The sequence below is a fragment of the Pseudorca crassidens genome (assembly GCF_039906515.1).
Source record: "Pseudorca crassidens isolate mPseCra1 chromosome 1 unlocalized genomic scaffold, mPseCra1.hap1 SUPER_1_unloc_8, whole genome shotgun sequence".
NCBI classification, from domain to species: Eukaryota; Metazoa; Chordata; class Mammalia; order Artiodactyla; family Delphinidae; genus Pseudorca; species Pseudorca crassidens.
In genome coordinates this window covers 890,653-917,449 of record NW_027135945.1, presented here as the reverse complement: position 1 = coordinate 917,449, position 26,797 = coordinate 890,653, and the positions used below count along the sequence as shown (strand labels likewise).

At 43.5% G+C, this 26,797-nt stretch overlaps 1 long non-coding RNA gene across 1 annotated transcript in view; it reads left to right on the top strand.

Annotated features, from left to right (window-relative positions):
• The window catches only part of LOC137217940 (uncharacterized), a 145,388-nt gene extending 118,913 nt beyond the window's left edge, over positions 1-26,475 (top strand). Inside the window, exon 3 of the long non-coding RNA XR_010940339.1 lies at positions 26,435-26,475. This is a non-coding gene — a long non-coding RNA (uncharacterized lncRNA). The remainder of the gene's footprint in view (positions 1-26,434) is intronic.
• Positions 26,476-26,797: the final 322 nt, after the last annotated feature.

The following is a 26,797-nucleotide window of genomic DNA, read 5'->3' as shown; positions in this document are numbered from 1 at the left end:
TGAGACTTCATTGGAGTGCAGATTTCCTTTGCAAGCTTGCTTGGTTGGCCAAAAAGGGCGTATGCGTTTTTTCCTGAATATATTCAGGAAAAAACGCATACGCCCTTTTTGGCCAAGTGCATCATTGTGGACGTTCTGCCTCTTTTCCTATGCTTTACATGCAATTCCAGTCTACCTCCTGAAATCGGTTTCCTGCAATTCTGCCCCGCATTCAAGTCCTCTTGGCAGCCTTACTTCAATATATTTTTGGATGATAGCTGTCATTTATAACTCTGCAGGTTTGTGAATTACAGTGCCCCTGAGCTCCTTTCTTCAACTCGCTTTCTTGTGAGCTGGCCGCAACACTGCAGGATTGCTTCAGGCCCTAGTGTGGTAGTGGCATGGCACACTGAGCCTTTGGTTAATTCCTCTTCCTGGTGGGAAATGAGAGTTAAATTTGCCCGTCCAGACACCTCCAGCTAGTCTCTCATTGGTTCTCCCTATTCCTGTTCATTTTCTGCAGAAATTGCAAACTGGGCCAAACAGGAGGTTAAAGGCACTGACTCTCCAAGTGGGGAGAGTGTTAGTAAAGCGTCTGGAATGTTGCACCCGAGTACCAGGGGACGAAAACTGAGACACATTTGAACACGTTTCCCGATCACACGTTGGATCATACTCTGGGTTCCACATGCATGTTTTAGCTGAAGGAAGAATCCCTTAAACCTGGAGAGTTGAGAACCGTGGAATGGGTACCATGCAATATGACTTCAAAGGGTCTTCATTTGCTCACCGAACCTCACCAATCCTTTCACTGCTACGTTTATGCCACTGTACACACGCTTGATTCTCTTTCGGAGACATATAAATCCATAGGTTTTAAGATTCTTACTAGTCAGGTATATTCGTAGGCGTTTAATATGGGGTGTTGAGTCCACTTCGTTGAGCAAGGAGTAGCTCTTGTCTATTACATATTTGGCTTATGGAAAGGTATCTGTGTTAATTTCAATCTCTGGTTTTATGCAGCACCCCAACTCACCTTTCCCCTTAAGCAAGCATAAGTTGGTTTTCTACATTTGAGACCCTATTCTGTTTTGTAATTCAGTTCCTGTGTAGCCAAGTTTACATTCCATGTATTAGTGATATCTTATGAGGTTTCTTTTTCTGTGTGACTTATTTCACTTAGAATCATCGTACCTGAATCCACTCATTATGCTGCTACTGGCCTGATGACATACATTTCATTGCTGAGTGATATTGCAGTGTACGTAAGTACCACAACTTCTTTATCCATTTTTCGCTTTCTGCGATATTGAACTTGTACCGTAAAAGAGCTTCTTGTAAACAGAGCCGTCCTAAACTTTGGGGTGGGTGTGTCTTTTTGATTTTAATTTCCCTAAGCTATAGGACCATAAGTGGAAGTGCCCTAGGCTCTGTTGCTTTGTTTTTTAGATGTTTCAGGAAACACCATACACTTCTGCAGAGTGGCTGTTGGCAATTTACATCCCGCCCATCAGCATAACAAGGCTCCCAGTTCTCCATGGCCTGTCCTGCCTTTCTGGGTTTTACACTTTTTTCAGATGGCCCTTCTGACCAGGGGGAAGTGAGACTTCATTGTAGTGCAGATTTCCTTTGCAAGCTTGCTTGGTTGGCCAAAAAGGGCGTATGCGTTTTTTCCTGAATATATTCAGGAAAAAACGCTACGCCCTTTTTGGCCAAGTGCATCATTGTGGACGTTCTGCCTCTTTTCCTATGCTTTACATGCAATTCCAGTCTACCTCCTGAAATCGGTTTCCTGCAATTCTGCCCCGCTTTCAAGTCCTCTTGGCAGCCTTACTTCAATATATTTTTGGACGATAGCTGTCATGTATAACTCTGTAGGTTTGTGAATTACAGGGTCCCTGAGCTCCTTTCTTCAACTCGCTTTCTTGTGAGCTGGCCGCAACACCGCAGGATTGCTTCAGGCCCTAGTGTGGTTCCAGCATGGCTCGCTGAGCCTTTGGTTAATTCCTCTTCTTAGTGGGAAATAAGAGTTAAATTTACCCGTCCAGACACCTCCAGTTAGTCTCTCATTGGTTCTCCCTATTCCTGTTCATTTTCCGCAGAAATTGCAAACTGGGCCAAACAGGAGGTTAAAGGCACTGACTCTCCAAGTGGGGAGAGTGTTAGTAAAGCGTCTGGAATGTTGCACCCGAGTACCAGGGGACGAAAACTGAGACACATTTGAACACGTTTCCCGATCACACGTTGGATCATACTCTGGGTTCCACATGCATGTTTTAGCTGAAGGAAGAATCCCTTAAACCTGGAGAGTTGAGAACCGTGGAATGGGTACCATGCAATATGACTTCAAAGGGTCTTCATTTGCTCACCGAACCTCACCAATCCTTTCACTGCTACGTTTATGCCACTGTACACACGCTTGATTCTCTTTCGGAGACCTATAAATCCATAGGTTTTAAGATTCTTACTAGTCAGGTATATTCGTAGGCGTTTAATATGGGGTGTTGAGTCCACTTCGTTGAGCAAGGAGTAGCTCTTGTCTATTACATATTTGGCTTATGGAAAGGTATCTGTGTTAATTTCAATCTCTGGTTTTATGCAGCACCCCAACTCACCTTTCCCCTTAAGCAAGCATAAGTTGGTTTTCTACATTTGAGACCCTATTCTGTTTTGTAATTCAGTTCCTGTGTAGCCAAGTTTACATTCCATGTATTAGTGATATCTTATGAGGTTTCTTTTTCTGTGTGACTTATTTCACTTAGAATCATCGTACCTGAATCCACTCATTATGCTGCTACTGGCCTGATGACATACATTTCATTGCTGAGTGATATTGCTTTGTACGTAAGTACCACAACTTCTTTATCCATTTTTCGCTTTCTGCGATATTGAACTTGTACCGTAAAAGAGCTTCTTGTAAACAGAGCCGTCCCAAACTTTGGGGTGGGTGTGTCTTTTTGATTTTAATTTCCCTAAGCTATAGGACCATAAGTGGAAGTGCCCTAGGCTCTGTTGCTTTGTTTTTTAGATGTTTCAGGAAACACCATACACTTCTGCAGAGTGGCTGTTGGCAATTTACATCCCGCCCATCAGCATAACAAGGCTCCCAGTTCTCCATGGCCTGTCCTGCCTTTCTGGGTTTTACACTTTTTTCAGATGGCCCTTCTGACCGGGGGGCAGTGAGACTTCATTGTAGTGCAGATTTCCTTTGCAAGCTTGCTTGGTTGGCCAAAAAGGGCGTATGCGTTTTTTCCTGAATATATTCAGGAAAAAACGCATACGCCCTTTTTGGCCAAGTGCATCATTGTGGACGTTCTGCCTCTTTTCCTATGCTTTACATGCAATTCCAGTCTACCTCCTGAAATCGGTTTCCTGCAATTCTGCCCCGCTTTCAAGTCCTCTTGGCAGCCTTACTTCAATATATTTTTGGACGATAGCTGTCATGTATAACTCTGTAGGTTTGTGAATTACAGGGTCCCTGAGCTCCTTTCTTCAACTCGATTTCTTGTGAGCTGGCCGCAACACCGCAGGATTGCTTCAGGCCCTAGTGTGGTTCCGGCATGGCTCGCTGAGCCTTTGGTTAATTCCTCTTCTTGGTGGGAAATGAGAGTTAAATTTACCCGTCCAGACACCTCCAGTTAGTCTCTCATTGGTTCTCCCTATTCCTGTTCATTTTCCGCAGAAATTGCAAACTGGGCCAAACAGGAGGTTAAAGGCACTGACTGTCCAAGTGGGGAGAGTGTTAGTAAAGCGTCTGGAATGTTACACCCGAGTACCATGGGACGAAAACTGAGACACATTTGAACACGTTTCCCGATCACACGGTGGATCATACTCTGGGTTCCACATGCATGTTTTAGCTGAAGGAAGAATCCCTTAAACATGGAGAGTTGAGAACCATGGAATGGGTACCATGCAATATGACTTCAAAGGGTCTGCATTTGCTCACCGAACCTCACCAATCCTATCACTGCTGCGTTTATGCCGCTGTACACACACTTGATTCTCTTTCGGAGACATATAAATCAATAGGTTTTAAGATTCTTACTAGTCAGGTATATCCTTAGGCGTTTAATATGGGGTGTTGAGTCCACTTCGTTGAGCAAGCAGTAGCTCTTGTCTATTACATATTTGGCTTATGGAAAGGTATCTGTGTTAATTTCAATCTCTGGTTTTATGCAGCACCCCAACTCACCTTTCCCCTTAAGCAAGCATAAGTTGGTTTTCTACATTTGAGACACTATTCTGTTTTGTAATTCAGTTCCTGTGTAGCCAAGTTTACATTCCATGTATTAGTGATATCTTATGATGTTTCTTTTTCTGTGTGACTTATTTCACTTAGAATCATCGTACCTGAATCCACTCATTATGCTGCTACTGGCCTGATGACATACATTTCATTGCTGAGTGATATTGCATTGTACGTAAGTACCACAACTTCTTTATCCATTTTTCGCTTTCTGCGATATTGAACTTGTACCGTAAAAGAGCTTCTTGTAAACAGAGCCGTCCCAAACTTTGGGGTGGCTGTGTCTTTTTGATTTTAATTTCCCTAAGCTATAGGACCATAAGTGGAAGTGCCCTAGGCTCTGTTGCTTTGTTTTTTAGATGTTTCAGGAAACACCATACACTTCTCCAGAGTGGCTGTTGGCAATTTACATCCCGCCCATCAGCATAACAAGGCTCCCAGTTCTCCATGGCCTGTCCTGCCTTTCTGGGTTTTACACTTTTTTCAGATGGCCCTTCTGACCGGCGGGCAGTGAGACTTCATTGTAGTGCAGATTTCCTTTGCAAGCTTGCTTGGTTGGCCAAAAAGGGCGTATGCGTTTTTTCCTGAATATATTCAGGAAAAAACGCTATGCCCTTTTTGGCCAAGTGCATCATTGTGGACGTTCTGCCTGTTTTCCTATGCTTTACATGCAATTCCAGTCTACCTCCTGAAATTGGTTTCCTGCAATTCTGACCCGCTTTCAAGTCCTCTTGGCAGCCTTACTTCAATATATTTTTGGACGATAGCTGTCATGTATAACTCTGTAGGTTTGTGAATTACAGGGTCCCTGAGCTCCTTTCTTCAACTCGATTTCTTGTGAGCTGGCCGCAACACCGCAGGATTGCTTCAGGCCCTAGTGTGGTTCCGGCATGGCTCGCTGAGCCTTTGGTTAATTCCTCTTCTTGGTGGGAAATGAGAGTTAAATTTACCCGTCCAGACACCTCCAGTTAGTCTCTCATTGGTTCTCCCTATTCCTGTTCATTTTCCGCAGAAATTGCAAACTGGGCCAAACAGGAGGTTAAAGGCACTGACTTTCCAAGTGGGGAGAGTGTTAGTAAAGCGTCTGGAATGTTACACCCGAGTACCATGGGACGAAAACTGAGACACATTTGAACACGTTTCCCGATCACACGGTGGATCATACTCTGGGTTCCACATGCATGTTTTAGCTGAAGGAAGAATCCCTTAAACCTGGAGAGTTGAGAACCATGGAATGGGTACCATGCAATATGACTTCAAAGGGTCTGCATTTGCTCACCGAACCTCACCAATCCTATCACTGCTGCGTTTATGCCGCTGTACACACACTTCATTCTCTTTCGGAGACATATAAATCAATAGGTTTTAAGATTCTTACTAGTCAGGTATATCCTTAGGCGTTTAATATGGGGTGTTGAGTCCACTTCGTTGAGCAAGCAGTAGCTCTTGTCTATTACATATTTGGCTTATGGAAAGGTATCTGTGCTAATTTCAATCTCTGGTTTTATGCAGCACCCCAACTCACCTTTCCCCTTAAGCAAGCATAAGTTGGTTTTCTACATTTGAGACCCTATTCTGTTTTGTAATTCAGTTCCTGTGTAGCCAAGTTTACATTCCGTGTATTAGTGATATCTTATGATGTTTCTTTTTCTGTGTGACATATTTCACTTAGAATCATCGTACCTGAATCCACTCATTATGCTGCTATGGGCCTGATGACATAGATTTAATTGCTGAGTGATATTGCATTGTACGTTAGTACCACAACTTCTTTATCCATTTTTCGCTTTCTGTGATATTGAACTTGTACCGTAAATGAGGTTCCTGTAAACAGAGCCGTCCCAAATTTTGGGGTGGCTGTGTCTTTTTGATTTTAATTTCCCTAAGCTATAGGACCATAAGTGGAAGTGCTCTAGGCTCTGTTGCTTTGTTTTTTAGATGTTTCAGGAAACACCATACACTTCTGCAGAGTGGCTGTTGGCAATTTACATCCCGCCCATCAGCCTAACTAGGCTCCCAGTTCTCCATGGCCTGTCCTGCCTTTCTGGGTTTTACACTTTTTTCAGATGGCCCTTCTGACCGGGGGGCAGTGAGAGTTCATTGTAGTGCAGATTTCCTTTGCAAGCTTGCTTGGTTGGCCAAAAAGGGCGTATGCGTTTTTTCCTGAATATATTCAGGATAAAACGCATACGCGCTTTTTGGCCAAGTGCATCATTGTGGACGTTCTGCCTCTTATCCTATGCTTTACATGCAATTCCAGTCTACCTCCTGAAATCGGTTTCCTCCAATTCTGCCCCGCTTTCAAGTCCTCTTGGCAGCCTTACTTCAATATATTTTTGGACGATAGCTGTCATTTATAACTCTGCAGGTTTGTGAATTACAGTGCCCCTGAGCTCCTTTCTTCAACTCGTTTTCTTGTGAGCTGGCCGCAACACTGCAGGATTGCTTCAGGCCCTAGTGTGGTACTGGCATGGCACGCTGAGCCTTTGGTTAATTCCTCTTCCTGGTGGGAAATGAGAGTTAAATTTGCCCGTCCAGACACCTCCAGCTAGTCTCTCATTGGTTCTCCCTATTCCTGTTCATTTTCTGCAGAAATTGCAAACTGGGCCAAACAGGAGGTTAAAGGCACTGACTCTCCAAGTGGGGAGAGTGTTAGTAAAGCGTCTGGAATGTTGCACCCGAGTACCAGGGGACGAAAACTGAGACACATTTGAACACGTTTCCCGATCACACGTTGGATCATACTCTGGGGTCCACATGCATGTTTTAGCTGAAGGAAGAATCCCTTAAACCTGGAGAGTTGAGAACCGTGGAATGGGTACCATGCAATATGACTTCAAAGGGTCTTCATTTGCTCACCGAACCTCACCAATCCTTTCACTGCTGCGTTAATGCCGCTGTACACACGCTTGATTCTCTTTCGGAGACATATAAATCCATAGGTTTTAAGATTCTTACTAATCAGGTATATTCTTAGGCGTTTAATATGGGGTGTTGAGTCCACTTCGTTGAGCAAGCAGTAGCTCTTGTCTATTACATATTTGTCTTATGGAAAGGTATCTGTGCTAATTTCAATCTCTGGTTTTATGCAGCACCCCAACTCACCTTACCCCTTAAGCAAGCATAAGTTGGTTTTCTACATTTGAGACCCTATTCTGTTTTGTAATTCAGTTCCTGTGTAGCCAAGTTTACATTCCATGTATTAGTGATATCTTATGATGTTTCATTTTCTGTGTGACATATTTCACTTAGAATCGTCGTACCTGAATCCACTCATTATGCTGCTATGGGCCTGATGACATCGATTTCATTGCTGAGTGATATTACATTGTACGTTAGTACCACAACTTCTTTATCCATTTTTCGCTTTCTGTGATATTGAACTTGTACCGTAAACGAGGTTCTTGTAAACAGAGCTGTCCCAAACTTTGGGGTGGCTGTTTCTTTTTTATTTTAATTTCCCTAAGCTATAGGACCATAAGTGGAAGTGCCCTAGGCTCTGTTGCTTTGTTTTTTAGATGTTTCAGGAAACACCATACACTTCTGCAGAGTGGCTGTTGGCAATTTACATCCCGCCCATCAGCATAACAAGGCTCCCAGTTCTCCATGGACTGTCCTGCCTTTCTGGATTTTACACTTTTTTCAGATGGCCCTTTTGACCGGGGGGCAGTGAGACTTCATTGTAGTGCAGATTTCCTTTGCAAGCTTGCTTGGTTGACCAAAAAGTTCGTATGCGTTTTTTCCTGAATATATTCAGGAAAAAACGCATACGCCCTTTTTGGCCAAGTGCATCATTGTGGACGTTCTGCCTCTTTTCCTATGCTTTACATGCAATTCCAGTCTACCTCCTGAAATCGGTTTCCTGCAATTCTGCCCCGCTTTCAAGTCCTCTTGGCAGCCTTACTTCAATATATTTTTGGACGATAGCTGTCATGTATAACTCTGCAGGTTTGTGAATTACAGGGCCCCTGAGCTCCTTTCTTCAACTCGCGTTCTTGTGAGCTGGCCGCAACACCGTAGGATTGCTTCAGGCCCTAGTGTGTTTCCGGCATGGCTCGCTGAGCCTTTGGTTAATTCCTCTTCCTGGTGGGAAATGAGAGTTAAATTTGCCCGTCCAGACACCTCCAGCTAGTCTCTCATTGGTTCTCCCTATTCCTGTTCATTTTCCGCAGAAATTGCAAACTGGGCCAAACAGGAGGTTAAAGGCACTGACTCTCCAAGTGGGGAGAGTGTTAGTAAAGCGTCTGGAATGTTGCACCCGAGTACCAGGGGACGAAAACTGAGACACATTTGAACATGTTTCCCGATCACATGGTGGATCATACTCTGGGTTCCACATGCATATTTTAGCTGAAGGAAGAATCCCTTAAACCTGGAGAGTTGAGAACCATGGAATGGGTACCATGCAATATGACTTCAAAGGGTCTGCATTTGCTCACCGAACATCACCAATCCTATCACTGCTGCGTTTATGCCGCTGTACACACGCTAGATTCTCTTTCGGAGACATATAAATCCATAGGTTTTAAGATTCTTACTAGTCAGGTATATTCTTAGGCGTTTAATATGGGGTGTTGAGTCCACTTCGTTGAGCAAGCAGTAGCTCTTGTCTATTACATATTTGGCTTATGGAAAGGTATCTGTGCTAATTTCAATCTCTGGTTTTATGCAGCACCCCAACTCACCTTTCCCCTTAAGCAAGCATAAGTTGGTTTTCTACATTTGAGACCCTGTTCTGTTTTGTAATTCAGTTCCTGTGTAGCCAAGCTTACATTCCGTGTATTAGTGATATCTTATGATGTTTCTTTTTCTGTGTGACTTATTTCACTTAGAATCATCGTACCTGAATCCACTCATTATGCTGTACTGGCCTGATGACATACATTTCATTGCTGAGTGATATTGCATTGTACGTAAGTACCACAACTTCTTTATCCATTTTTCGCTTTCTGCGATATTGAACTTGTACCGTAAATGAGGTTTTTGTAAACAGAGCCGTCCCAAACTTTGGGGTGGCTGTGTCTTTTTGATTTTAATTTCCCTAAGCTATAGGACCATAAGTGGAAGTGCCCTAGGCTCTGTTGCTTTGTTTTTTAGATGTTTCAGGAAACACCATACACTTCTCCAGAGTGGCTGTTGGCAATTTACATCACGCCCATTGGCATAACAAAACTCCCAGTTCTCCATGGCCTGTCCTGCCTTTCTGGATTTTACACTTTTTTCAGATGGCCCTTTTGACCGGGGAGCTGTGAGACTTCATTGTAGTGCAGATTTCCTTTGCAAGCTTGCTTGGTTGGCCAAAAAGTGCATATGCGTTTTTTCCTGAATATATTCAGGAAAAAACGCATACGCCCTTTTTGGCCAAGTGCATCATTGTGGACGTTCTGCCTCTTTTCCTATGCTTTACATGCAATTCCAGTCTACCTCCTGAAATCGGTTTCCTGCAATTCTGCCCCACTTTCAAGTCCTCTTGGCAGCCTTACTTCAATATATTTTTGGACGATAGCTTTCATTTATAACTCTGCAGGTTTGTGAATTACAGGGTCCCTGAGCTCCTTTCTTCAACTCGCTTTCTTGTGAGCTGGCCGCAACACTGCAGGATTGCTTCAGGCCCTAGTGTGGTACCGGCATGGCACGCTGAGCCTTTGGTTAATTCCTCTTCCTGGTGGGAAATGAGAGTTAAATTTGCCCGTCCAGACACCTCCAGCTAGTCTCTCATTGGTTCTCCCTATTCCTGTTCATTTTCCGCAGAAATTGCAAACTGGGCCAAACAGGAGGTTAAAGGCACTGACTCTCCAAGTGGGGAGAGTGTTAGTAAAGCGTCTGGAATGTTGCACCCGAGTACCAGGGGACGAAAACTGAGACACATTTGAACACGTTTCCCGATCACACGTTGGATCATACTCTGGGTTCCACATGCATGTTTTAGCTGAAGGAAGAATCCCTTAAACCTGGAGAGTTGAGAACCGTGGAATGGGTACCATGCAATAAGACTTCAAAGGGTCTTCATTTGCTCACCGAACCTCACCAATCCTTTCACTGCTGCGTTTATGCCGCTGTACACACGCTTGATTCTCTTTCGGAGACATATAAATCCATAGGTTTTAAGATTCTTACTAATCAGGTATATTCTTAGGCGTTTAATATGGGGTGTTGAGTCCACTTCGTTGAGCAAGCAGTAGCTCTTGTCTATTACATATTTGGCTTATGGAAAGGTATCTGTGCTAATTTCAATCTCTGGTTTTATGCAGCACCCCAACTCACCTTACCCCTTAAGCAAGCATAAGTTGGTTTTCTACATTTGAGACCCTATTCTGTTTTGTAATTCAGTTCCTGTGTAGCCAAGTTTACATTCCATGTATTAGTGATATCTTATGATGTTTCATTTTCTGTGTGACATATTTCACTTAGAATCGTCGTACCTGAATCCACTCATTATGCTGCTATGGGCCTGATGACATAGATTTCATTGCTGAGTGATATTGCATTGTACCAAAGTACCACAACTTCTTTATCCATTTTTCGCTTTCTGTGATATTGAACTTGTACCGTAAACGAGGTTCTTGTAAACAGAGCTGTCCCAAACTTTGGGGTGGCTGTTTCTTTTTTATTTTAATTTCCCTAAGCTATAGGACCATAAGTGGAAGTGCCCTAGGCTCTGTTGCTTTGTTTTTTAGATGTTTCAGGAAACACCATACACTTCTGCAGAGTGGCTGTTGGCAATTTACATCCCGCCCATCAGCATAACAAGGCTCCCAGTTCTCCATGGACTGTCCTGCCTTTCTGGATTTTACACTTTTTTCAGATGGCCCTTTTGACCGGGGGGCAGTGAGACTTCATTGTAGTGCAGATTTCCTTTGCAAGCTTGCTTGGTTGACCAACAAGTTCGTATGCGTTTTTTCCTGAATATATTCAGGAAAAAACGCATACGCCCTTTTTGGCCAAGTGCATCATTGTGGACGTTCTGCCTCTTTTCCTATGCTTTACATGCAATTCCAGTCTACCTCCTGAAATCGGTTTCCTGCAATTCTGCCCCGCTTTCAAGTCCTCTTGGCAGCCTTACTTCAATATATTTTTGGACGATAGCTGTCATGTATAACTCTGCAGGTTTGTGAATTACAGGGCCCCTGAGCTCCTTTCTTCAACTCGCGTTCTTGTGAGCTGGCCGCAACACCGTAGGATTGCTTCAGGCCCTAGTGTGTTTCCGGCATGGCTCGCTGAGCCTTTGGTTAATTCCTCTTCCTGGTGGGAAATGAGAGTTAAATTTGCCCGTCCAGACACCTCCAGCTAGTCTCTCATTGGTTCTCCCTATTCCTGTTCATTTTCCGCAGAAATTGCAAACTGGGCCAAACAGGAGGTTAAAGGCACTGACTCTCCAAGTGGGGAGAGTGTTAGTAAAGCATCTGGAATGTTGCACCCGAGTACCAGGGGACGAAAACTGAGACACATTTGAACATGTTTCCCGATCACATGGTGGATCATACTCTGGGTTCCACATGCATATTTTAGCTGAAGGAAGAATCCCTTAAACCTGGAGAGTTGAGAACCATGGAATGGGTACCATGCAATATGACTTCAAAGGGTCTGCATTTGCTCACCGAACATCACCAATCCTATCACTGCTGCGTTTATGCCGCTGTACACACGCTAGATTCTCTTTCGGAGACATATAAATCCATAGGTTTTAAGATTCTTACTAGTCAGGTATATTCTTAGGCGTTTAATATGGGGTGTTGAGTCCACTTCGTTGAGCAAGCAGTAGCTCTTGTCTATTACATATTTGGCTTATGGAAAGGTATCTGTGCTAATTTCAATCTCTGGTTTTATGCAGCACCCCAACTCACCTTTCCCCTTAAGCAAGCATAAGTTGGTTTTCTACATTTGAGACCCTGTTCTGTTTTGTAATTCAGTTCCTGTGTAGCCAAGCTTACATTCCGTGTATTAGTGATATCTTATGATGTTTCTTTTTCTGTGTGACTTATTTCACTTAGAATCATCGTACCTGAATCCACTCATTATGCTGTACTGGCCTGATGACATACATTTCATTGCTGAGTGATATTGCATTGTACGTAAGTACCACAACTTCTTTATCCATTTTTCGCTTTCTGCGATATTGAACTTGTACCGTAAATGAGGTTTTTGTAAACAGAGCCGTCCCAAACTTTGGGGTGGCTGTGTCTTTTTGATTTTAATTTCCCTAAGCTATAGGACCATAAGTGGAAGTGCCCTAGGCTCTGTTGCTTTGTTTTTTAGATGTTTCAGGAAACACCATACACTTCTCCAGAGTGGCTGTTGGCAATTTACATCACGCCCATTGGCATAACAAAACTCCCAGTTCTCCATGGCCTGTCCTGCCTTTCTGGATTTTACACTTTTTTCAGATGGCCCTTTTGACCGGGGAGCTGTGAGACTTCATTGTAGTGCAGATTTCCTTTGCAAGCTTGCTTGGTTGGCCAAAAAGTGCATATGCGTTTTTTCCTGAATATATTCAGGAAAAAACGCATACGCACTTTTTGGCCAAGTGCATCATTGTGGACGTTCTGCCTCTTTCCTATGCTTTACATGCAATTCCAGTCTACCTCCTGAAATCGGTTTCCTGCAATTCTGCCCCGCTTTCAAGTCCTCTTGGCAGCCTTACTTCAAAATATTTTTGGACGATAGCTGTCATGTATAACTCTGCAGGTTTGTGAATTACAGGGTCCCTGAGCTCCTTTCTTCAACTCGCTTTCTTGTGAGCAGGCCGCAACACTGCAGGATTGCTTCAGGCCCTAGTGTGGTACCGGCATGGCACGCTGAGCCTTTGGTTAATTCCTCTTCCTGGTGGGAAATGAGAGTTAAATTTGCCCGTCCAGACACCTCCAGCTAGTCTCTCATTGGTTCTCCCTATTCCTGTTCATTTTCCGCAGAAATTGCAAACTGGGCCAAACAGGAGGTTAAAGGCACTGACTCTCCAAGTGGGGAGAGTGTTAGTAAAGCGTCTGGAATGTTGCACCCGAGTACCAGGGGACGAAAACTGAGACACATTTGAACATGTTTCCCGATCACACGGTGGATCATACTCTGGGTTCCACATGCATGTTTTTGCTGAAGGAAGAATCCCTTAAACCTGGAGAGTTGAGAACCATGGAATGGGTACCATGCAATATGACTTCAAAGGGTCTGCATTTGCTCACCGAACCTCACCAATCCTATCACTGCTGCGTTTATGCCGCTGTACACACGCTTGATTCTCTTTCGGAGACATATAAATCCATAGGTTTTAAGATTCTTACTAGTCAGGTATATTCTTAGGCGTTTAATATGGGGTGTTGAGTCCACTTCGTTGAGCAAGCAGTAGCTCTTGTCTATTACATATTTGTCTTATGGAAAGGTATCTGTGCTAATTTCCATCTCTGGTTTTATGCAGCACCCCAACTCACCTTTCCCCTTAAGCAAGCATAAGTTGGTTTTCTACATTTGAGACCCTATTCTGTTTTGTAATTCAGTTCCTATGTAGACAAGTTTACATTCTGTGTATTAGTGATATCTTATGATGTTTCTTTTTCTGTGTGACTTATTTCACTTAGAATCATCGTACCTGAATCCACTCATTATGCTGCTACTGGCCTGATGACATAGATTTCATTGCTGAGTGATATTGCATTGTACGTAAGTACCACAACTTCTTTATCCATTTTTCGCTTTCTGCGATATTGAACTTGTACCGTAAATGAGGTTTTTGTAAACAGAGCCATCCCAAACTTTGGGGTGGCTGTGTCTTTTTGATTTTAATTTCCCTAAGCTATAGGACCATAAGTGGAAGTGCCCTAGGCTCCGTTGCTTTGTTTTTTAGATGTTTCAGGAAACACCATACACTTCTCCAGAGTGGCTGTTGGCAATTTACATCACACCCATTGGCATAACAAAACTCCCAGTTCTCCATGGCCTGTCCTGCCTTTCTGGGTTTTACACTTTTTTCAGATGGCCCTTCTGACCGTGGGGCAGTGAGACTTCATTGTAGTGCAGATTTCATTTGCAAGCTTGCTTCGTTGGCCAAAAAGGGCGTATGCGTTTTTTCCTGAATATATTCAGGAAAAAACGCATACGCCCTTTTTGTCCAAGTGCATCATTGTGGACGTTCTGCCTCTTTTCCTATGCTTTACATGCAATTCCAGTCTACCTCCTGAAATCGGTTTCCTGCAATTCTGCCCCGCATTCAAGTCCTCTTGGCAGCCTTACTTCAATATATTTTTGGATGATAGCTGTCATTTATAACTCTGCAGGTTTGTGAATTACAGTGCCCCTGAGCTCCTTTCTTCAACTCGCTTTCTTGTGAGCTGGCCACAACACTGCAGGATTGCTTCAGGCCCTAGTGTGGTAGTGGCATGGCACACTGAGCCTTTGGTTAATTCCTCTTCCTGGTGGGAAATGAGAGTTAAATTTGCCCGTCCAGACACCTCCAGCTAGTCTCTCATTGGTTCTCCCTATTCCTGTTCATTTTCTGCAGAAATTGCAAACTGGGCCAAACAGGAGGTTAAAGGCACTGACTCTCCAAGTGGGGAGAGTGTTAGTAAAGCGTCTGGAATGTTGCACCCGAGTACCAGGGGACGAAAACTGAGACACATTTGAACACGTTTCCCGATCACACGTTGGATCATACTCTGGGTTCCACATGCATGTTTTAGCTGAAGGAAGAATCCCTTAAACCTGGAGAGTTGAGAACCGTGGAATGGGTACCATGCAATATGACTTCAAAGGGTCTTCATTTGCTCACCGAACCTCACCAATCCTTTCACTGCTACGTTTATGCCACTGTACACACGCTTGATTCTCTTTCGGAGACATATAAATCCATAGGTTTTAAGATTCTTACTAGTCTGGTATATTCGTAAGCGTTTAATATGGGGTGTTGAGTCCACTTCGTTGAGCAAGGAGTAGCTCTTGTCTATTACATATTTGGCTTATGGAAAGGTATCTGTGTTAATTTCAATCTCTGGTTTTATGCAGCACCCCAACTCACCTTTCCCCTTAAGCAAGCATAAGTTGGTTTTCTACATTTGAGACACTATTCTGTTTTGTAATTCAGTTCCTGTGTAGCCAAGTTTACATTCCATGTATTAGTGATATCTTATGATGTTTCTTTTTCTGTGTGACTTATTTCACTTAGAATCATCGTACCTGAATCCACTCATTATGCTGCTACTGGCCTGATGACATACATTTCATTGCTGAGTGATATTGCATTGTACGTAAGTACCACAACTTCTTTATCCATTTTTCGCTTTCTGCGATATTGAACTTGTACCGTAAAAGAGCTTCTTGTAAACAGAGCCGTTCCAAACTTTGGGGTGGGTGTGTCTTTTTGATTTTAATTTCCCTAAGCTATAGGACCATAAGTGGAAGTGCCCTAGGCTCTGTTGCTTTGTTTTTTAGATGTTTCAGGAAACACCATACACTTCTCCAGAGTGGCTGTTGGCAATTTACATCCCACCCATCAGCATAACAAGGCTCCCAGTTCTCCATGGCCTGTCCTGCCTTTCTGGGTTTTACACTTTTTTCAGATGGCCCTTCTGACCGGGGGGCAGTGAGACTTCATTGTAGTGCAGATTTCCTTTGCAAGCTTGCTTGGTTGGCCAAAAAGGGCGTATGCGTTTTTTCCTGAATATATTCAGGAAAAAACGCTACGCCCTTTTTGGCCAAGTGCATCATTGTGGACGTTCTGCCTCTTTTCCTATGCTTTACATGCAATTCCAGTCTACCTCCTGAAATCGGTTTCCTGCAATTCTGCCCCGCTTTCAAGTCCTCTTGGCAGCCTTACTTCAATATATTTTTGGACGATAGCTGTCATGTATAACTCTGCAGGTTTGTGAATTACAGTGCCCCTGAGCTCCTTTCTTCAACTCGTTTTCTTGTGAGCTGGCCGCAACACTGCAGGATTGCTTCAGGCCCTAGTGTGGTACTGGCATGGCACGTTGAGCCTTTGGTTAATTCCTCTTCCTGGTGGGAAATGAGAGTTAAATTTGCCCGTCCAGACACCTCCAGCTAGTCTCTCATTGGTTCTCCCTATTCCTGTTCCTTTTCTGCAGAAATTGCAAACTGGGCCAAACAGGAGGTTAAAGGCACTGACTCTCCAAGTGGGGAGAGTGTTAGTAAAGCTTCTGGAATGTTGCACCCGAGTACCAGGGGACGAAAACTGAGACACATTTGAACACGTTTCCCGATCACACGTTGGATCATACTCTGGGTTCCACATGCATGTTTTAGCTGAAGGAAGAATCCCTTAAACCTGGAGAGTTGAGAACCATGGAATGGGTACCATGCAATATGACTTCAAAGGGTCTTCATTTGCTCACCGAACCTCACCAATCCTTTCACTGCTGCGTTTATGCCGCTGTACACATGCTAGATTCTCTTTCGGAGACATATAAATCCATAGGTTTTAAGATTCTTACTAATCAGGTATATTCTTAGGCGTTTAATATGGGGTGTTGAGTCCACTTCGTTGAGCAAGCAGTAGCTCTTGTCTATTACATATTTGGCTTATGGAAAGGTATCTGTGCTAATTTCAATCTCTGGTTTTATGCAGCACCCCAACTCACCTTTCCCCTTAAGCAAGCATAAGTTGGTTTTCTACATTTGAGACCCTGTTCTGTTTTGTAATTCAGTTCCTGTGTAGCCAAGTTTACATTACGTGTATTAGTGATATCTTATGATGTTTCTTTTTCTGTGTGACATATTTCACTTAGAATCATCGTACCTGAATCCACTCATTATGCTGCTATGGGCCTGATGACATAGATTTCATTGCTGAGTGATATTGCATTGTACGTTAGTACCACAACTTCTTTATCCATTTTTCGCTTTCTGTGATATTGAACTTGTACCGTAAACGAGGTTCTTGTAAACAGAGCTGTCCCAAACTTTGGGGTGGCTGTGTCTTTTTGATTTTAATTTCCCTAAGCTATAGGACCATAAGTGGAAGTGCCCTAGGCTCTGTTGCTTTGTTTTTTAGATGTTTCAGGAAACACCATACACTTCTGCAGAGTGGCTGTTGGCAATTTACATCCCGCCCATCAGCATAACAAGGCTCCCAGTTCTCCATGGACTGTCCTGCCTTTCTGGGTTTTACACTTTTTTCAGATGGCCCTTCTGACCGGGGGGCAGTGAGACTTCATTGTAGTGCAGATTTCCTTTGCAAGCTTGCTTGGTTGGCCAAAAAGTTCGTATGCGTTTTTTCCTGAATATATTCAGGAAAAAACGCATACGCCCTTTTTGGCCAAGTGCATCATTGTGGACGTTCTGCCTCTTTTCCTATGCTTTACATGCAATTCCAGTCTACCTCCTGAAATCGGTTTCCTGCAATTCTGCCCCGCTTTCAAGTCCTCTTGGCAGGCTTACTTCAATATATTTTTGGATGATAGCTGTCATGTATAACTCTGCAGGTTTGTGAATTACAGGGCCCCTGAGCTCCTTTCTTCAACTCGCATTCTTGTGAGCTGGCCGCAACACCGCAGGATTGCTTCAGGACCTAGTGTGGTTCCGGCATGGCTCGCTGAGCCTTTGGTTAATTCCTCTTCCTGGTGGGAAATGAGAGTTAAATTTGCCCATCCAGACACCTCCAGCTAGTCTCTCATTGGTTCTCCCTATTCCTGTTCATTTTCTGCAGAAATTGCAAACTGGGCCAAACAGGAGGTTAAAGGCACTGACTCTCCAAGTGGGGAGAGTGTTAGTAAAGCGTCTGGAATGTTGCACCCGAGTACCAGGGGACGAAAACTGAGACACATTTGAACATGTTTCCCGATCACATGGTGGATCATACTCTGGGTTCCACATGCATGTTTTAGCTGAAGGAAGAATCCCTTAAACCTGGAGAGTTGAGAACCATGGAATGGGTACCATGCAATATGACTTCAAAGGGTCTGCATTTGCTCACCGAACACCACCAATCCTATCACTGCTGCGTTTATGCCGCTGTACACACGCTAGATTCTCTTTCGGAGACATATAAATCCATAGGTTTTAAGATTCTTACTAGTCAGGTATACTCTTAGGCGTTTAATATGGGGTGTTGAGTCCACTTCGTTGAGCAAGCAGTAGCTCTTGTCTATTACATATTTGGCTTATGGAAAGGTATCTGTGCTAATTTCAATCTCTGGTTTTATGCAGCACCCCAACTCACGTTTCCCCTTAAGCAAGCATAAGTTGGTTTTCTACATTTGAGACCCTGTTCTGTTTTGTAATTCAGTTCCTGTGTAGAAAAGCTTACATTCCGTGTATTAGTGATATCTTATGATGTTTCTTTTTCTGTGTGACTTATTTCACTTAGAATCATCGTACCTGAATCCACTCATTATGCTGTTACTGGCCTGATCACATACATTTCATTGCTGAGTGATATTGCATTGTACGTAAGTACCACAACTACTTTATCCATTTTTCGCTTTCTGCGATATTGAACTTGTACCGTAAAAGAGCTTCTTGTAAACAGAGCCGTCCCAGACTTTGGGGTGGCTGTGTCTTTTTGATTTTAATTTCCCTAAGCTATAGGACCATAAGTGGAAGTGCCCTAGGCTCTGTTGCTTTGTTTTTTAGATGTTTCAGGAAACACCATACACTTCTCCAGAGTGGCTGTTGGCAATTTACATCCCGCCCATCAGCATAACAAGGCTCCCAGTTCTCCATGGCCTGTCCTGCCTTTCTGGGTTTTACACTTTTTTCAGATGGCCCTTCTGACCGGGGGGCAGTGAGACTTCATTGTAGTGCAGATTTCCTTTGCAAGCTTGCTTGGTTGGCCAAAAAGTTCGTATGCGTTTTTTCCTGAATATATTCAGGAAAAAACGCTACGCCCTTTTTGGCCAAGTGCATCATTGTGGACGTTCTGCCTGTTTTCCTATGCTTTACATGCAATTCCAGTCTACCTCCTGAAATCGGTTTCCTGCAATTCTGCCCCACTTTCAAGTCCTCTTGGCAGCCTTACTTCAATATATTTTTGGACGATAGCTGTCATTTATAACTCTGCAGGTTTGTGAATTACAGGGCCCCTGAGCTCCTTTCTTCAACTCGCTTTCTTGTGAGCTGGCCGCAACACCGCAGGATTGCTTCAGGCCCTAGTGTGGTTCCGGCATGGCTCGCTGAGCCTTTGGTTAATTCCTCTTCTTGGTGGGAAATGAGAGTTAAATTTACCCGTCCAGACACCTCCAGCTAGTCTCTCATTGGTTCTCCCTATTCCTGTTCATTTTCCGCAGAAATTGCAAACTGGGCCAAACAGGAGGTTAAAGGCACTGACTCTCCAAGTGGGGAGAGTGTTAGTAAAGCGTCTGGAATGTTGCACCCGAGTACCAGGGGACGAAAACTGAGACACATTTGAACACGTTTCCCGATCACACGGTGGATCATACTCTGGGTTCCACATGCATGTTTTAGCTGAAGGAAGAATCCCTTAAACCTGGAGAGTTGAGACCCATGGAATGGGTACCATGCAATATGACTTCAAAGGGTCTGCATTTGCTCACCGAACCTCACCAATCCTATCACTGCTGCGTTTATGCCGCTGTACACATGCTTGATTCTCTTTCGGAGACATATAAATACATAAGTTTTAAGATTCTTACTAGTCAGGTATATTCTTAGGCGTTTAATATGGGGTGTTGAGTCCACTTCGTTGAGCAAGAAGTAGCTCTTGTCTATTACATATTTGGCTTATGGAAAGGTATCTGTGCTAATTTCAATCTCTGGTTTTATGCAGCACCCCAACTCACCTTTCCCCTTAAGCAAGCATAAGTTGGTTTTCTACATTTGAGACCCTATTCTGTTTTGTAATTCAGTTCCTGTGTAGCCAAGTTTACATTCCGTGTATTAGTGATATCTTATGATGTTTCTTTTTCTGTGTGACGTATTTCACTTAGAATCATCGTACCTGAATCCACTCATTATGTTGCTATGAGCCTGATGAAAGAGATTTCATTGCTGAGTGATATTGCATTGTACGTTAGTACCACAACTTCTTTATCCATTTTTCGCTTTCTGCGATATTGAACTTGTACCGTAAACGAGGTTCTTGTAAACAGAGCCGTCCCAAACTTTGGGGTGGCTGTGTCTTTTTTATTTTAATTTCCCTAAGCTATAGGACCATAAGTGGAAGTGCCCTAGGCTCTGTTGCTTTGTTTTTTAGATGTTTCAGGAAACACCATACACTTCTGCAGAGTGGCTGTTGGCAATTTACATCACGCCCATCAGCATAACAAGGCTCCCAGTGCTCCATGGACTGTCCTGCCTTTCTGGATTTTACACTTTTTTCAGATGGCCCTTTTGACCGGGGGGCAGTGAGACTTCATTGTAGTGCAGATTTCCTTTGCAAGCTTGCTTGGTTGGCCAAAAAGTTCGTATGCGTTTTTTCCTGAATATATTCAGGAAAAAACGCATACGCCCTTTTTGGCCAAGTGCATCATTGTGGACGTTCTGCCTCTTTTCCTATGCTTTACATGCAATTCCAGTCTACCTCCTGAAATCGGTTTCCTGCAATTCTGCCCCGCTTTCAAGTCCTCTTGGCAGCCTTACTTCAATATATTTTTGGACGATAGCTGTCATGTATAACTCTGCAGGTTTGTGAATTACAGGGCCCCTGAGCTCCTTTCTTCAACTCGCTTTCTTGTGAGCTGGCCGCAACACCGTAGGATTGCTTCAGGCCCTAGTGTGGTTCCGGCATGGCTCGCTGAGCCTTTGGTTAATTCCTCTTCTTGGTGGGAAATGAGAGTTAAATTTGCCCGTCCAGACACCTCCAGCTAGTCTATCATTGGTTCTCCCTATTCCTGTTCATTTTCCGCAGAAATTGCAAACTGGGCCAAACAGGAGGTTAAAGGCACTGACTCTCCAAGTGGGGAGAGTGTTAGTAAAGCGTCTGGAATGTTGCACCCGAGTACCAGGGGACGAAAACTGAGACACATTTGAACATGTTTCCCGATCACATGGTGGATCATACTCTGGGTTCCACATGCATGTTTTAGCTGAAGGAAGAATCCCTTAAACCTGGAGAGTTGAGAACCATGGAATGGGTACCATGCAATATGACTTCAAAGGGTCTGCATTTGCTCACCGAACATCACCAATCCTATCACTGCTGCGTTTATGCCGCTGTACACACGCTAGATTCTCTTTCGGAGACATATAAATCCATAGGTTTTAAGATTCTTACTAGTCAGGTATATTCTTAGGCGTTTAATATGGGGTGTTGAGTCCACTTCGTTGAGCAAGCAGTAGCTCTTGTCTATTACATATTTGGCTTATGGAAAGGTATCTGTGCTAATTTCAATCTCTGGATTTATGCAGCACCCCAACTCACCTTTCCCCTTAAGCAAGCATAAGTTGGTTTTCTACATTTGAGACCCTGTTCTGTTTTGTAATTCAGTTCCTGTGTAGCCAAGCTTACATTCCGTGTATTAGTGATATCTTATGATGTTTCTTTTTCTGTGTGACTTATTTCACTTAGAATCATCGTACCTGAATCCACTCATTATGCTGCTACTGGCCTGATGACATACATTTCATTGCTGAGTGATATTGCATTGTACGTAAGTACCACAACTTCTTTATCCATTTTTCGCTTTCTGCGATATTGAACTTGTACCGTAAATGAGGTTTTTGTAAACAGAGCCGTCCCAAACTTTGGGGTGGCTGTGTCTTTTTGATTTTAATTTCCCTAAGCTATAGGACCATAAGTGGAAGTGCCCTAGGCTCTGTTGCTTTGTTTTTTAGATGTTTCAGGAAACTCCATACACTTCTCCAGAGTGGCTGTTGGCAATTTACATCACGCCCATTGGCATAACAAAACTCCCAGTTCTCCATGGCCTGTCCTGCCTTTCTGGATTTTACACTTTTTTCAGATGGCCCTTTTGACCGGGGAGCTGTGAGACTTCATTGTAGTGCAGATTTCCTTTGCAAGCTTGCTTGGTTGGCCAAAAAGTGCATATGCGTTTTTTCCTGAATATATTCAGGAAAAAACGCATACGCCCTTTTTGGCCAAGTGCATCATTGTGGACGTTCTGCCTCTTTTCCTATGCTTTACATGCAATTCCAGTCTACCTCCTGAAATCGGTTTCCTGCAATTCTGCCCCACTTTCAAGTCCTCTTGGCAGCCTTACTTCAATATATTTTTGGACGATAGCTTTCATTTATAACTCTGCAGGTTTGTGAATTACAGGGTCCCTGAGCTCCTTTCTTCAACTCGCTTTCTTGTGAGCTGGCCGCAACACTGCAGGATTGCTTCAGGCCCTAGTGTGGTACCGGCATGGCACGCTGAGCCTTTGGTTAATTCCTCTTCCTTGTGGGAAATGAGAGTTAAATTTGCCCGTCCAGAGACCTCCAGCTAGTCTCTCATTGGTTCTCCCTATTCCTGTTCATTTTCCGCAGAAATTGCAAACTGGGCCAAACAGGAGGTTAAAGGCACTGACTCTCCAAGTGGGGAGAGTGTTAGTAAAGCGTCTGGAATGTTGCACCCGAGTACAAGGGGAAGAAACCTGAGACACATTTGAACACGTTTCCCGATCACTCGGTGGATCATAGTCTGGGTTCCACATGCATGTTTTAGCTGAAGGAAGAATCCCTTAAACCTGGAGAGTTGAGAACCATGGAATGGGTACCATGCAATATGACTTCAAAGGGTCTGCATTTGCTCACCGAACCTCACCAATCTTATCACTGCTGCGTTTATGCCGCTGTACACACACTTGATTCTCTTTCGGAGACATATAAATCCATAGGTTTTAAGATTCTTACTAGTCAGGTATATTCTTAGGCGTTTAATATGGGGTGTTGAGTCCACTTCGTTGAGCAAGCAGTAGCTCTTGTCTATTACATATTTGGCTTATGGAAAGGTATCTGTGCTAATTTCAATCTCTGGTTTTATGCAGCACCCCAACTCACCTTTCCCCTTAAGCAAGCATAAGTTGGTTTTCTACATTTGAGACCCTATTCTGTTTTGTAATTCAGTTCCTGTGTAGCCAAGTTTACATTCCGTGTATTAGTGATATCTTATGATGTTTCTTTTTCTGTGTGACTTATTTCACTTAGAATCATCGTACCTGAATCCACTCATTATGCTGCTACTGGCCTGATGACATAGATTTCATTGCTGAGTGATATTGCATTGTACGTAAGTACCACAACTTCTTTATCCATTTTTCGCTTTCTGCGATATTGAACTTGTACCGTAAACGAGGTTCTTGTAAACCGAGCTGTCTCAAACTTTGGGGTGGCTGTGTCTTTTTGATTTTAATTTCCCTAAGCTATAGGACCATAAGTGGAAGTGCCCTAGGCTCTGTTGCTTTGTTTTTTAGATGTTTCAGGAAACACCATACACTTCTCCAGAGTGGCTGTTGGTAATTTACATCCCGCCCATCAGCATAAGAAGGCTCTCAGTTCTCCATGGCCTGTCTTGCCTTTCTGGATTTTACACTTTTTTCAGATGGCCCTTTTGACCGGGGGGCAGTGAGACTTCATTGTAGTGCAGATTTCCTTTGCAAGCTTGCTTGGGTGGCCAAAAAGGGCATATGCGTTTTTTCCTGAATATATTCAGGAAAAAACGCATACGCCCTTTTTGGCCAAGTGCATCATTGTGGACGTTCTGCCTCTTTTCCTATGCTTTACATGCAATTCCAGTCTACCTCCTGAAATCGGTTTCCTGCAATTCGGCCCCGCTTTCAAGTCCTCTTGGCAGCCTTACTTCAATATATTTTTGGATGATAGCTGTCATGTATAACTCTGCAGGTTTGTGAATTACAGGGCCCCTGAGCTCCTTTCTTCAACTCGCGTTCTTGTGAGCTGGCCGCAACACCGCAGGATTGCTTCAGGCCCTAGTGTGGTTCCGGCATGGCTCGCTGAGCCTTTGGTTAATTCCTCTTCCTGGTGGGAAATGACAGTTAAATTTGCCCGTCCAGACACCTCCAGCTAGTCTCTCATGTGTTCTCCCTATTCCTGTTCATTTTCCGCAGAAATTGCAAACTGGGCCAAACAGGAGGTTAAAGGCACTGACTCTCCAAGTGGGGAGAGTGTTAGTAAAGCGTCTGGAATGTTGCACCCGAGTACCAGGGGACGAAAACTGAGACACATTTGAACATGTTTCCCGATCACACGGTGGATCATACTCTGGGTTCCACATAAATGTTTTAGCTGAAAGAAGAATCCCTTAAACCTGGAGAGTTGAGACCCATGGAATGGGTACCATGCAATATGACTTCAAAGGGTCTGCATTTGCTCACTGAACCTCACCAATCCTATCACTGTTGCGTTTATGCCGCTGTACACACACTTGATTCTCTTTCGGAGACATATAAATCAATAGGTTTTAAGATTCTTACTAGTCAGGTATATTCGTCGGCGTTTAATATGGGGTGTTGAGTCCAATTCGTTGAGCAAGGAGTAGCTCTTGTCTATTACATATTTGGCTTATGGAAAGGTATCTGTGTTAATTTCAATCTCTGGTTTTATGCAGCACCCCAACTCACCTTTCCCCTTAAGCAAGCATAAGTTGGTTTTCTACATTTGAGACACTATTCTGTTTTGTAATTCAGTTCCTGTGTAGCCAAGTTTACATTCCATGTATTAGTGATATCTTATGATGTTTCTTTTTCTGTGTGACTTATTTCACTTAGAATCATCGTACCTGAATCCACTCATTATGCTGCTACTGGCCTGATGACATACATTTCATTGCTGAGTGATATTGCATTGTACGTAAGCACCACAACTTCTTTATCCATTTTTCGCTTTCTGCGATATTGAACTTGTACCGGAAACGAGGTTCTTGTAAACAGAGCCGTCCCAAACTTTGGGGTGGGTGTGTCTTTTTGATTTTAATTTCCCTAAGCTATAGGACCATAAGTGGAAGTGCCCTAGGCTCTGTTGCTTTCTTTTTTAGATGTTTCAGGAAACACCATACACTTCTCCAGAGTGGCTGTTGGCAATTTACATCCCGCCCATCAGCATAACAAGGCTCCCAGTTCTCCATGGCCTGTCTTGCCTTTCTGGGTTTTACACTTTTTTCAGATGGCCCTTCTGACCGGGGGGCAGTGAGACTTCATTGTAGTGCAGATTTCCTTTGCAAGCTTGCTTGGTTGGCCAAAAAGGGCGTATGCGTTTTTTCCTGAATATATTCAGGAAAAAACGCTACGCCCTTTTTGGCCAAGTGCATCATTGTGGACGTTCTGCCTCTTTTCCTATGCTTTACATGCAATTCCAGTCTACCTCTTGAAATCGGTTGCCTGCAATTCTGCCCCGCTTTCAAGTCCTCTTGGCAGCCTTACTTCAATATATTTTTGGACGATAGCTGTCATGTATAACTCTGTAGGTTTGTGAATTACAGGGTCCCTGAGCTCCTTTCTTCAACTCGATTTCTTGTGAGCTGGCCGCAACACCGCAGGATTGCTTCAGGCCCTAGTGTGGTTCCGGCATGGCTCGCTGAGCCTTTGGTTAATTCCTCTTCTTGGTGGGAAATGAGAGTTAAATTTACCCGTCCAGACACCTCCAGTTAGTCTCTCATTGGTTCTCCCTATTCCTGTTCATTTTCCGCAGAAATTGCAAACTGGGCCAAACAGGAGGTTAAAGGCACTGACTTTCCAAGTGGGGAGAGTGTTAGTAAAGCGTCTGGAATGTTACACCCGAGTACCATGGGACGAAAACTGAGACACATTTGAACACGTTTCCCGATCACACGGTGGATCATACTCTGGGTTCCACATGCATGTTTTAGCTGAAGGAAGAATCCCTTAAACATGGAGAGTTGAGAACCATGGAATGGGTACCATGCAATATGACTTCAAAGGGTCTGCATTTGCTCACCGAACCTCACCAATCCTATCACTGCTGCGTTTATGCCGCTGTACACACACTTGATTCTCTTTCGGAGACATATAAATCAATAGGTTTTAAGATTCTTACTAGTCAGGTATATCCTTAGGCGTTTAATATGGGGTGTTGAGTCCACTTCGTTGAGCAAGCAGTAGCTCTTGTCTATTACATATTTGTCTTATGGAAAGGTATCTGTGCTAATTTCAATCTCTGGTTTTATGCAGCACCCCAACTCACCTTACCCCTTAAGCAAGCATAAGTTGGTTTTCTACATTTGAGACCCTATTCTGTTTTGTAATTCAGTTCCTGTGTAGCCAAGTTTACATTCCATGTATTAGTGATATCTTATGATGTTTCATTTTCTGTGTGACATATTTCACTTAGAATCGTCATACCTGAATCCACTCATTATGCTGCTATGGGCCTGCTGACATAGATTTCATTGCTGAGTGATATTGCATTGTACGTTAGTACCACAACTTCTTTATCCATTTTTCGCTTTCTGTGATATTGAACTTGTACTGTAAAGGAGGTTCTTGTAAACAGAGCTGTCCCAAACTTTGGGGTGGCTGTGTCTTTTTGATTTTAATTTCCCTAAGCTATAGGACCATAAGTGGAAGTGCCCTAGGCTCTGTTGCTTTGTTTTTTAGATGTTTCAGGAAACACCATACACTTCTGCAGAGTGGCTGTTGGCAATTTACATCCCGCCCATCAGCATAACAAGGCTCCCAGTTCTCCATGGACTGT